The sequence below is a fragment of the Malaya genurostris genome, chromosome 2 (assembly GCF_030247185.1).
Source record: "Malaya genurostris strain Urasoe2022 chromosome 2, Malgen_1.1, whole genome shotgun sequence".
NCBI classification, from domain to species: Eukaryota; Metazoa; Arthropoda; class Insecta; order Diptera; family Culicidae; genus Malaya; species Malaya genurostris.
In genome coordinates this window covers 303599636-303611331 of record NC_080571.1, presented here as the reverse complement: position 1 = coordinate 303611331, position 11696 = coordinate 303599636, and positions in this window count along the sequence as shown.

Below are 11696 nucleotides of genomic sequence, written 5' to 3'. Positions count from 1 at the left end.
TGCCTCACTGTTCGTACCTGTCCAGCCAAGCCGTAATGTACAACATCATGGTTGGACTCCCTCATATAGCCATTATGCCTCACTGTTCGAACCTGTCCAGCCAAGCCGTAATGTACAACATCATGGTTGGACTCGCTCATATAGACATTATGCCTCACTGTTCGTACCTGTCCAGCCAAGCCGTAATGTACAACATCATGGTTGGACTCGCTCATATAGCCATTATGCCTCACTGTTCGTACCTATCCAGCCAAGCCGTAATGTACAACATCATGGTTGGACTCGCTCATATAGCCATTATGCCTCACTGTTCGAACCTGTCCAGCCAAGCCGTAGTGTACCGCACCATGGTTGGTCGACTCACATGGCATGCACCCCCTCCGGACCAAATTGACCATACGCTCAAAATGCATTTTTTGGGCTCAAAAGTCAATATTTTCGACGCATACGTTCCGAAATGTGGTCCCCCTATAGATAGATTTGTGGCCAAAACAGGCCAACTTTATCATGATTTGTAATAACTTTAACGCGTCGGTCCACCGCAACCAGCGGAACCGTATACTACGGTACCGTCAGTGAGACAACTATGCCTCGCATCGTGCGGCAGACCGACCGGAACGTAGAAGGCGGTTTCGCTGACATGCCCACTACAAGGGCCATTAATGGTACATCATATGGCAAACTGATGGGAACATCTTAGACGAGTATGGGGATAAATAAATAAAAGTAAATAAAAACTTGAAAAAAACTTTAAAAAAATAAGCACGTCATCGAACGATCAAGTCGTTCGAGACGTGCTATACAGTCCTAGTACGATACCTCCACTAGGTCATGTACTATCCACGGGACCGATTACCAGAGTAGAATCAGTTGGCAAGAGACATAGAATGTCGCACTATACCACTATATCACTATACCATATAGTGGTATTACTAATACCAGTTTTTGCAACCGGGTTACTTGACCAAGTTTCCATCTGTTGATCACATCGACCCAGTGATATAAAGTTCTAGGTCGTACATGTCGTAACAATTGTTAAGTGCACGAGTGGTTTAAGATTGGTGGTTGGTTGAAAACGTATCTATGGCTAACGCCTAACAGCGATGCACATGCAGCGAACCGCTCCCGTATACGCGTCCGTAGTTATGTATACAGTGTTAACCGTTAACGCCTATCGATGCGGCATAGACAGCGGACCGCCCATATACGTGTCCATGGTGATGGTTCGTACCGAGAGGCATTATTTAAAATCGTTGTTACGGCTTACTTTGGTAAACGAACGTAACGACATATGGTGCGTTCTGGTAGTTTTGCGACGTACTTTCACGACGTGAAGTCCGTTTTGGAAAATCTGCGCACAAATTTTTTGTTCCATACAAATGTGACCAAGTTGCAACCGGTCAACCCGGTTTACTAAGCGTATGCCTCTCATGCTGCGGCCTTCCAGCATGTTACCCATGTACGAACTGGCACATATCCCGCACGGATAGGCATTGCGCCTACGTTCGTAACTTATCACCTATCCCGCGTACTACGCTCACGTCAATTGCATTCGACAGAGCGGGGACGGCACTACCATATGTGAAACAGCTGGGTTTTGGAAAAAAATGCGGGTGTTGACTGAACTAAATCGGTTGTTGGAATAACTAAAAAAGTGTTGGACTTAGCTAAGAAAAAAAAATCGGATAGGTTGTTGGAAAAGCTAACTGAAAATATGTAGGTTGTTGGAATTGCTAACTACGGTTTGGAGGGACAGGTACGAACAGAGAGGCGAATAGCTATATGAGCGCTGGTGAAGTGGTGCACTACCGTGGCCCACTGCCAGATAGGTGGGAGCTCGGGTAAAATATTATCTCCCGGGCAACAATGAGATACCACCGTTGCTTCCGGCACTTGTCGGAGGCGTAGGAGGGAGAGTCTGTCAGGTTTCGTATCGTATTCCGAACGAATCCGGTTCAGACAAGGTTATAGTGATATAGTGCGAATTCAATATTGATCAAAGAAGTATTTATCAAGTGTGTGTGTGTTTAGATAGAGGAGCGTATTTAGAGTTAAACCATTAACGACTAAATTTTGTGTGGTGTTTATACGATGGCACCTACAACAAGAGCAGACCGCAATAAGCTGCAGCGGTCACTGACGGACATTGCGTCGTCATTGGTAGTAAGACAGGGCGATAAAGCTATCTGCAACATCGATCCCGCATCAGGATGTCCATACGTCCAGAGTAGATTTGCCCCTGGCAACTTCATCCGTCACTTTCGTACCGTACATACGGAACGTGCATGTGCAAACAATCTCCTTACAATTGCCTATCCAATGGAGAAGAAGGAAAGAGTAATTCCTAAGCGTTTAATAGCTATTGACCGGCAGTTACTAATTGCGTCAGCAGTTAAGCTGACGACCTTCCATCATCTTCCTATTTCCTGCTTCGAGTGGGAAGGCTTCAAAGACTTACTGAAACCGATTACAACGACTCTTGGGTGCACTTTGAACCGTGTCACAATGAAATGTCATCTCTCGAAGACTGCCTGTCGTCTAAAAGAAATGTTGATAGATGAGATGAAAGGCAAGCTCGTCTGCTTGAAAATAGATTCTGCTGCCCGACACAATCGCCATATCTTAGGCATCAATGTACAGTATGCCCTAGACGAGCAGGTGGTCATTCGTACCCTTGGTATGATCGAAATCAAAGAAAGTCAAACAGCGGTGTTCTTGAAATCAAAAGTTATGGATACTTTGGCCGACTATGGGCTATCTCTTGAGAACATATTTTCCGTGACATGCGACAATGGGGCTAATATGGTGGCAACGGTTAGAAAATTAAACAATGATACGTACGTAATGCCTACAGAGCAGCAGGTTGATGGTAAGAAAATAGATGAGCTGGATGAGTCAGATGTGATAGAGGATGATCAACAGTGTGAACGAAACGTTACTGCTGAACTGGCCAATGAACTGACCGAAAGGATTACTCTTGTGAGATGTGCCGTGCATACCTTACAGCTTGCAATACTGGATGTTGTTGATAAATCCGATGAGTCTATCCGAGCCATCACTGCTGTTGCTAGAAAATGTAAGCTGGTGAAGTACCGGTCAGAGTTTGAAAGCTACGATGCTTCATACCCACCCGTCTGGAGTAGGACACGATGGGGTGGTATATTCAAAATGATGGAATCGTTCGTACACCAAAAAAGGTTTTTTAACCAGTTGGCCGATAATTTTCCCGAACTAGACCTTTCCAATCAATGGTCGTTCATTGAGCATTACTATGATACGTTTAAGCCGTTGTACATCTGCACAAAGCAAATGCAAGAGAAGCACGTGTCGTTATCTGACTTCTATATGGCATGGCTGATGGCAACGAGTGAGGTACAGAAAGTTCGCGAAAACTCTTTCAGTCCCCATTTACTTCGGTCGTTGAACAATAGATTGAACGTTTTGCGCCAATTGAAGGCGGTCCAGATGGCATTATACCTGGATCCAAGGTTCAACTATCGAGGTTCTAAAATATTCACGGCTGAGGAAAAAGATAAAATTCAGCAATACATAGTCGATACATGGGAACGTATCTGCCAACTGGGTAAAACACCGGCTAGTACAAGTAGAGAATCGTCAGAGTCTACCGATGATTTTGATCAGTATCTTACGCAAATGTTTGGTGAATCCGTGAATCTTGGTTGCGAGACCGGGTTTCTTCAACAAGTTAAGTCTTTGGACCTAGAGCCACGCCAAAAACATAACTACAACGTGTGGGACCATTGGTTGCGCCGTAAGACTACGCACCCAGAGATATATGCAGTAGCAATGGTTGTGCTATCCACACCATCGAACCAAGTCTCTGTTGAACGGTCTTTCAGTGCCCTTGCCTTGGTTCTCTCTAATCAACGCACTGGCCTTGGGAAAGATACGTTGGAAAACATTTTACTTATTAAATTAAACAAAGACTTATTCTCCAGGGCGCTGGGAACTGCGTATGATTGGAAGGGCCCAATCGACCCGGTTGACGATGATTCTCAGGAATGAATATGATACCGTTGATGCTCAACTGAATGTCGAATGAGACAAATATTGTCGTCTATCACTGGCTCATCGCCGGGTGATAGGGGGATAACTTTTGTTTACATTTTCATGAAATCAATTTCCAATGATACTGAAAGGGTTCGGCAGTCATGATACTTGTTATGATTCAATTAGCGACAATCGTCGTTGGGTGGACGATGATATATGTGTTGTCTCAATGTAAGCTCGAGTCACCATTGTGATAACGAATTTTTTCAGCACTGGTGTGAGCGGTCGACTGTTTAAAAGATGCTCTATTTCAATTAAAGCATTTCTTAGCACACTTTCTTTTGGTTTTGATACCGGCCATAATTTTTCATTAAGAAGTTTCTTGACTTCTTGTATCATGCGTTCCCAAGCTCCTCCAAAATGTGGAGCAGAGGGTGGTATAAAATTCCATTTTATTCCTTCAATGGCTGTTCGGCACTCTAATTCCTTCATAAGTTTACTAGCTCCAACCATATTAGTTCCATTATCGCTATACATTTCCGATACCTTGCCGCGTCTGCTTTGGAGATTTTTGATGCAGATTATAAGTGAATCTGTACTTAAGTCATCTGCTAACTCCAGGTGTACCGCCCGGGTTGCCATGCAGGTGAAGAGTGCGCCCCAGCGCTTCTCGCATCTTCTTCCAATCACGACCTCCATAGGTCCAAAAAAGTCTACTCCTGTGTGTGTAAATGGTTTAAGTCCGGGAGTCGTTCGACAGCTTGGCAGATTGCCCATTTTAGGTGGGTGGGGGCTTGCCTTTTTATTTTTACAAAACTGACATTTAGCTGCAACTCTTTTCACAGCGGTCCTAATGTTGAGAATCCAGAAATGTTTGCGTATTTGAGCTATGACAGTTTCCGTTTCTCGATGTAGGTATTGTTCGTGGAAATGCTTTATAATGAGGTTTGTTACATGACCTTTGTTTGGTAGTAGTATAGGGTTCATGTTTTCTACTCGTCCGGAGATTCTAATGAGACCGTTTTCATTCAATTCTAAATCGTGGTCTTTGACAGAACTCTCTCGTTGAATATTGTCGTTGTTAAGTAATGAAATAAGTTCTGATGGGAAGGACTGCTCTTGAGTTTGTCTCAATAGTAGGATTTCTGCTAGTTTAAAGTTAGCAGGCGTTATGTGCCTGTTGAAATCGGTTTTCGATACTTTTGCTCTCAGTTTCTCGACGTACTTTATCCAGTAACTAACTGCTTTCTTTAGTCGTCTCCAGTCCGAGCACCACTCTGTTTGTATAGTTATTGGGGGTTGTACCTCTTGTATGTTACAGATCATTCTTTCTTCATCGGTTTCTGCAGTTTGATTTTCGTCTTTTGGCCAGACATCCCTCTCTTCTTTATCTTGTTTATTGGAAGTATCTGGTGAGGTGGATGCTGCACTTGTTTCCTTAAGGTCCTTCTTTTCAATGGTTTTCTTGGGATCTTTGGAGTTATTAAACGATTCATTTTTAGTTTTTATTTTGGTGTCATTTTTCTGGGAGGTTGTGCTCTCGTCGCTATTTCTTGTACGTAAATGGAGGAATGTATGATGGCGTGCCATGCATCCTTGTGTCCTACAGTTTGGCTTAGTCTCACAATTTTTTGATGAGTGTCCTAGTCGTAGACAATTGAAACATATGCGTTTCTCAAGAGCTAATGCGCGTCTCTTTTCTGTATTCATGTTTCTGAATTCCTGACATGATGTCAGCCAATGTCGTTGATTACAACAGAGGCATTTTACTGGAGGTTTGCATTTACCTTCAGTGTGTAGATTTATCCTTGATTTTTCATTTTTTGGATATTCCTTTTCTGATTGACAAACCCTTTGTGCGACAAGGAGTGTCGCTCTCTTTTGTTGTGGTTTAAGGAATTCGTGTACATCCTTCAGCGTTAGTTTTTGTCTTGGCTGTTCGTTCGCAGGAGTCATGGCTTCGATTTCCTTGTCCGCCCATTGCTCTCTTAGGTTGAGCGGCAGACGACATATGATTTCTGCTATTTGTAATGGACTAGCAAGATAATCTTCACACTGTATTATCGACATATTTGAAACTAAATTGCCGAGTGTGACTACAAAGTCTACCATTGTTTGAGGGTTTTCCATACGTGGGTTCCGTAATTTTGTCAGATCTTTCCACAGTTCGTTGAATATCGCTAGTGGCTGTCCATATATACTGTCCAATGTTTCGGTAACTTGTTTCTCGTTTCCCGGGTCCATTAACAATGCATTAATGTGTACTGTAACAGATTTATCGAGACTCGCCATAAGTCTATTGATGTTATCCATATTACTGAATTGTCCTTCTCGTTTACTTTGTTCATAGAGTCGTTTAAAATTTGGCCAATTCTTATAATTACCGTTAAATTGTGGAAGCTGCGTTGCTGTTTGTCTTCTTAGTAGATTTGTAATTTCATCTGGTAGTTTTATTGTGGAAGCCGTGGAAGTGCTAACAATTTCGGGATCATTCTTAATTTGATGAATTTTGTTTGCCATTCCAAGCATGGCTTTTTGGAAAGCCTCGTCACGTATCTTTTGGCTTTCCAGCTGCGCCTCAAATTGACGCCGTAGCAGTTCAACCGTATCAACTGGGCTGCGTTCTTTGGACTTACTTCTCGTGGTTGTCCGTTTATATTCTTCCAGCTCCTTCTTCAGAAGCTGGATTTCCTTTATTTCTTCCTTACACCTTGGACAGTGCCAAGATTCCTTTACCGTAGGCTTTTTTCTAGTTTGGCACATGCCATGTGGAACCAATTCCAACATTTCGTGCATTCCACCATCCATTCGTCCGCACTGTCCTTGTCCTGGCACAGGCGGCAGTTCCCGTTGGGATTGTTCACGTACGATGTGGAGGCCATATTTACGATGTTTCCTTCTGGTACGAATTGCGTGATATATCACCTGGTTGTGATATTGTACTGACAGACGTCAAACACTCACTCACTTGTGTATTAGCTATGAATACACTCTTTTTCGTTACAACACGTTTATTTGTCCGCTATGAGCTACGGACGCGCTTGAACTTTTATTTCGTTCCTTTTAACGTCGCGAAACTTGAGGATAAATCCTCTCTGGAGCCACCATATATCGCCCACCGGTTGGGCGATCTTACGACGTTCGACCAAGGTTCTAGTTAGAGATGTCCTGCAGTACAAGCCACCTCTAAGTCTAGATTGAATTCTATAGTTTGTAGCACCTGCGTAACAAATACTACACGCTATAGACTTTGGAATGGGGCCCTTCGTCCAAGGGATGCAAGGTGGAAACCAACGAAGAGCTCCGGTGTTTCGGAAACGAATGTTTGCTGAATGAGGTTTGGATTTTGACTGTGTCTTTATTGATAATTTTTGGGTTTTTATATCTAAATTTCTTAAAGCCAATTATTTACAAATATATATAAGTACATTGAATATTTGAATGATTCCTTATGTTCCTACGTTGCGCCGCTTATGTTATTGAATATATATCAATATATCGCGGGGCGACAATGGCATCGGCATCGAGAATGTTGACTTAGCATAATTTGTCTGTTTTACGATGTGACCGACCGGACTCAACGCCGAGTGCAGTTGATGTAATTTGATTCTTCCTCGCGGTGTGCAGTAAGTACTAGTTGTATGAATTATTGTGGTCAAAGTTTCTTTAATCATGAATGAACGAGTGTTACGGCAATAACAGCTGATTTTTGTTTTGGATTTAAGGTTTGCGTCGGCGACACTTGAATATGCGGCAACTTTACCAGAGCGGCATCTCAGCCTACTTTACACTGTTACCTAATCTGCACTCTGTGGTTCTAATTGAAAGCATTTTCTGATGTAAAAATATCACATATAAATGAGGAGGATTATAAAAATAATTCCAGGTGAAAGTTTCAACGCATTTCACGGAGAGCTTAAATGTTTCAAATGGTAACGGATAATAAGTGCTGTCATCTGTTAATAATGCTTGCTACCGACTCCCGACTGCCAGTTCTGATCGTATCAGCGGTTAGTGACGCAATCCTTCCGATGCGATGTTAATCTCGTCTGTATTGCTCGCAAGTTGAATGTAGAAATAAATGAATGAAAATATAACTCCATTACCTTTTTGCTTATCGGAAATTGAATAATACAGAGCTACCGTGGGCGTAGTGTGGGCTTTTTTTTTCGATGTACCAAAACCAACATCCAACACCGATTGATTGTTCATTTTTTTTATTGAATAAGTTTACAGCTTGAGTCATTTAATATCCGGACGCACTGATAATGTCTCTCTTGCGTTCCTGAATTACGGGTCTGAGATGTTTTGACAGTAATTTGTTTTGAAATGCTTCTTCTTTCGGTGCTGAAAATCTCGACGCGTATCATTTTGGTTCAGAGAAGTTATACTTTATGGAAATCGCGAACCAAAAAATTTATTTTGGATACCCACTTCAAAAATCCAACGCTTCCAAAACCGTGAAGTCGTTCTAACTGGCTTCGACCGATCCAACCTCCTCGGCACCGATTTTTTTCTGTTTCGACTGTTTTGGCTGAGGATGCACACGCACTGAGCTGCATGTGCAGCTCAGCTATAGCCGAAGCAGAAAAAATGTCTGTGCCGAGAAGCTCAGATCGGTCGGATCGACCTAGTGCGGGTCAACCTTACATCGATCGTGGGTATCATTCTGAAACATTGAGCTAGCTGAATACTAGCGATCGACAGAATTACAGCAAGCATCGTAGTGAACCTATAAATCGGAAGCTGTATTTCAAGATGTTGAGAACGATTAGCGCACAAGAAATTCAATGCCAGCCAAAACACCATCAGAATGATTCGTCCACGAGAAGAAATTCGTTCTAGATACCGAAATAGGATTGAGTAGCTCATAAAAAAGTAGCTCGTAAAAAAAGTTTTCCGTGTGTATATGTATTATTGAATATGTATAATTTATTTAATAATTATGGAATGAAAATGATCAGTATTTGCAGGAAAACGATGTTCTAAGTAGCACCAATTTCCAAGATGGCGACTTCCGATTCATCAATATTCCTTACAAATCATCAGAATATGGATATTTTCGGAACGGGTTTGATGAGTTTATATCGGAAAACTATGTTTGTGGTGTTTCTGAATTCCAAGATGGCGACTTCCGGTTTATTGATATTCCTTGAAAATCCTTACAATATGGCTATTTTCGGTATGAAAATCCTTACAATATGGGTATTTTCGAAAACGATGTTTGAGGTGGTTCTCAATTCCAAGATGGCATAGCCGTCTGTTCCAGTTTCTTATATTCAGGATTTCCTTTTATCTAGCGCAATTTCAGCCGTTTCAACAGTCTTGATAATCTGAAACTGATTTGACTGGTATTTTAGTCTTGTTCTTACTAAATCCGGCTGTAATTTGGATCTGTCGCAGATAAAACCAATGAAAAGTAATGAAAACCGTTCCAAACCTATGCATATTGTGATAGTATTCAAGCAATTCGAGTTATATTGACTCAAATTGTAAGGGTTTTCAAGAAATATCAATAAACCGGAATTCAGAATCACCTCAAACATCGTTTTCCGACATCAACTCATCAAATCCGTACCGAAAATACACATATTGTAGTAATTTCCATGAAATATAAATGTGGCGGAAATGATTTTCATTGTATGCAAAAACCTTTTTTTTACGAAGTAGGTTCGTGAAAAAAGTTTACGTTATTTGGGATTTGATTCGTAAAAAAAGATTACTTTAATTGGGATTTTGAGTTACGTAAAAAGAGGTAACGTAAAAAAAGTTCACGTAAACGGAGTTTGGGGTTTATCTACACAAGGGACATCCATTCAACTGCTCTCAATTTCGCCGGACTGAGACAGAATTGTCCTAGGGATCTTAGACACTTTATGCAGTGTGCTTCAATAATAAACCGAAACCGAAGTCCGGGAACCGTTATAATCAAAAGACGGTTCAACAAAAGTGAGTGAAATCCGTTTTGCCTTTCTCATATAGAAAGGTTATGCAATCACTTGAAAAACCGACTAGTGAAAATTGGCCCGGAGGGCCAAGTGTCATATACCATTCGACTCAGTTCATCGAGCTGAGCAATGTCTGTGTGTGTGTATGTGTCAAATAATCTCATTAGGTTTTCTCGGAGATGGCTGAACCGATTTTGACAAACTTGGATTCAAATGAAAGGTCTCGTAGTCCCATACGGAATTCCTGAATTTCATCCGAATCCGACTTCCGGTTCCGGAATTATAGGGTAAAGTGTGTTCAATATTGTACACCGTCACTTAAACCGGCGAAACAAAAAACCTAAAAAAATTTCTAAACTGGTCTCAAAACTACACAAATCGATAGTCATTATCAGTAGGCAACTAAACAAACCTATTTCGGCTATCCTGGTTCCCGGTATCCGGTTCCGAAAGTACCGGAAATACTTGTCATATATATCGAAATAAATCTCACTCGCTTTTCTCAGCGATGGTTTGACCGACTTCCACAAACTTAGCTTAAATGAAAGGCGTTCCGGTTCCATACGGAATTCCTGAATTTCATCCGCATCCGACTTCCGGTTCCGGAGTTATAGGGTGAAGTGTGTTCAATATTGTACATCGTCACTTAAAATATTTTCGGATGCAACAAACATTTAAATCGTAATTCAGAGTGCGTACTAGTAGAGTTTGTGTGTCATGTTAGTTGGTGGCCGTACGAACCGACTTTGATTATACCGGTTCTCAGGTTCCGGTACCGGAAGTGCATATAATAGTGAACCCACTTCGTTTTCTTATGGATGACTTACGCAATCAATGCACTGTTTTATTCTGTATGTTAGGCACAAACAATCTCTTGGTTTCTTTCAAAAATCGAAGAGAAAAATTTGGAATAGAATACCACAATATCATGTGTACATGAGGAAGGCATCATTACACCCCTAGATGGATTAAAACAGGTTTTTTTATGAACAAGTTACATATGATACTTGGGATTGCTTATGCAATCAGGTACGGTTTTCCTATTATTTGAAATAAGAGAAACTAAAAGCCTAAGTAATTTGGCGTAGTATTTTTTTACCTTTGTTGCGAATCTTGTTTTCACGTTTTGTCTTTGACTCATCTGTATATTAGCAGTTTATGTTGAACTACTAACGTCACGTAATGTTTCTACAATCTTACAAAAAACGAAATTTACGCTTGACGTAAATTCAAGCATGCCGTAGTTTCTTCGGTGATGACATTATTAAATTTTGCGCGATGACAATATTAAATTTTGCGTCTGATATCTTTACGTGCTTTGAATTGTTAATGTAAGTGAATCGCGATTCTCCTTTTATGTACATCTATAAATATGTAAATTTTTCTATGTGTGTACATAAAGTGCAAAACAAACGTAAAGTTAATGTTATTTGTAAAAGACTTTTTGTACCGGAGTGTCATGGTTTAACTGGTGTGCCGAACAAATAAAAACTTAGAGACGATTTTCTGAACGTCAACTGAAACCCTTTAATGTTTTGATACCTTATGGGTACCGGTTCTGCTGCTGTTAAGTCATTCGTTGACGCTAGCAGTTCAACTTGAACTTGTAATACATTGATGAATCGAAGACGAAATGTGGAAAACAGTTATGTTCACTAAAGCATCAACCGGAACCCATGCGATAGCAAAACCTTTAAATAACTACTACCTGTTAACAGCCAAAAAGCCGGAACTAGG